Source organism: Aplysia californica, unplaced genomic scaffold (genome assembly GCF_000002075.1).
Source record: "Aplysia californica isolate F4 #8 unplaced genomic scaffold, AplCal3.0 scaffold01081, whole genome shotgun sequence".
Classification (NCBI taxonomy): domain Eukaryota; kingdom Metazoa; phylum Mollusca; class Gastropoda; order Aplysiida; family Aplysiidae; genus Aplysia; species Aplysia californica.
Window position 1 is genome coordinate 16,802 of NW_004798351.1, and position 2,249 is coordinate 19,050.

Here is a 2,249-nt window from a genome sequence, read left to right on the forward strand (position 1 = left end):
CCACCACCACCACCACCACCACCACCAACAACAACAACAACAACAAAAACAACAACAAAAACAACAAAAAAAAGAACAAAGCAAAAGCCTGACTGGCCTTGAACTTGGTAATTTTTTAGTAAAAAAAAAAAAGAAGAGTTTCCCAGAGCTGTGTCCAGGTGTCACCGTTTATTGTTTGCCTTACTTGAGCAGAGCCAGGGAAGAGCGACAGTGTTAATAAACCGAAAACCTCTTCTTGGTGGTATTATCATGTTTTTGCCGTCTCCGTGTTAAGTTTGAATGATGAATGAAATACGACTCTAAAAATGCGTGGGACTGTGCTGGTAGCATTTCAAAATAAATTCTCTTTAAACATTCTTCTTGTGTCAGCTTCGTATGATTATAGGTATAGTGAGCAGGTTCTGTCTTTTTTGCTCCTTTGCCTGGATACATCGATGTTGTCTACTGGTATTTTGTTGTTGCTGTCCTTATCTCAAGCTCTTTTTCTGCTCCAGGTTCAGTCCTTACCGGATACCTCGGGCGGTTGGAGGGTCCGCTGGTAGTTCCTCTCTCTCTTCTTTCCTATGGTGTTTCTGTATGTCTGTTTGTCTTACCGTTTCCCTAAATAATATATTGTGCCCACGTGCCTCTCGTTACTCAATATATCTGTAACAACTAGATTTCTACCTAGTAATTCGTTCTTCGGGTCCACCCGGCAAAAGTTCTAGCTTTTGCAGGTCTTTGCCTCAACTTCTTCTGTCTTGATGCATGTTGGTATGTCAGATAGTCTTCATGAAATAAACAAGAATAATCTTAGATGTACTCGTATGTGTTTTTACTCTCCCACCTACACAATTCAGACCGTTTAGGAGGCGGGCTTTGACTCTACCTGTAAGGAACAACCTGGGTTGAGAGGGATACAGCATTTCATCAGAAAAACTTATCGTTTATACTCAATAAAAAAATCTCATCACAGGGGAATCGAGCTTTGGTCATCTCCGTGCGACAGTGAAACGCTGAACGCCTTCACCACGGACACCAGTTCTCCTTGGGCTTAGTTTAGTTTAGAAAGAGTTTTACCGCGCTCGCATTTGCATAAGCTTCATGGTCTGACAACTAAGATGTCAAATGACTTAGAAAAATTCCGACAACAACAAGCAACCAGCCAGCCAATCAAACATTAACAAAACAGAACAAAACAAAACCACCCCCCCAAAAAAAAATAAAAAAAAAAAAATAAACAACATCCCCAAGCTTATTCTGTTACCACATCCAACAGTTTCCAAAGTATTTTTGATATTCCGTGTCCATGCCGCCAATTGCTCTCTTCTATGTGTCCACTTGGATGTTAAAATCCGTCCGCAAAATACATTGGCAACCGTGGCTCTCAACTTAGTACTTTATTCAGTCATACCACGAAATGTTGAAGCATCCTAATTTTCATTTGCCACAGAATTTGGAATTTTAAATAACATGTTGATCTTGGCCCCTCTCTACCTCTTTTTTCCTTCAGTCTTTCCGGCTGAGGCGAGGCACTTGTGACATCGCGTATATCCCCCAAAACTTCTTTAAAAATCTTTTTTCCCGTTTGTAATGAATTCTACCTAGGACCGTTGTAGATTGACCTCACTAACCAGGAATTCCTTTTGCTATCTTAGAAATAATGATTTCTTTCTGACGTTTTTTGCCGTTTTGAGTCACTAAGACCATTAGGTCAGAAACCAATGTTCTGTCTGATCTATCAAAGTCGTAAAACCATTGGCAGTCATTATCAATATATTCAAAGAAGCGTATTCGAAAAAGCTTGACATGTTGTGAAAGTCAACATTTTTTATGTCAAATTTCTCAAAACTAAGTACTGAGCACATAGAACTTTGTAATTCTAGGGTAGCGAATTATTTTCTCCTCTTTCCACAAAACTTCTCATTCTTCTGATGAACCACATTCTTGTTGCTGTCTAGACATTTCTAGGAACATTCTTCTTGGAAACTGCAGGTGCAGGATAAATGTTAATTAGGCCACCATGATACGCCAACTGTTTTTCCCGCTAATGCACAGCGGGTTTAAGCAGTACAAAAACAAAGAAATGGGTCAAAAGGCTTGGGCGATGTTTTTATTGAAAGAGAATCTCTTGATCCTCACTTTACTTTGGCTTGGCATGTCTGTCTTCACTAAGCCGGGCGAGACACATACATATGGTTGAGAAAGAGACGGAAAAAAGAGAGAGAGAGAGAGAGAGAGAGAGAGAGAGAGAGAGAGAGAGAGAGAGA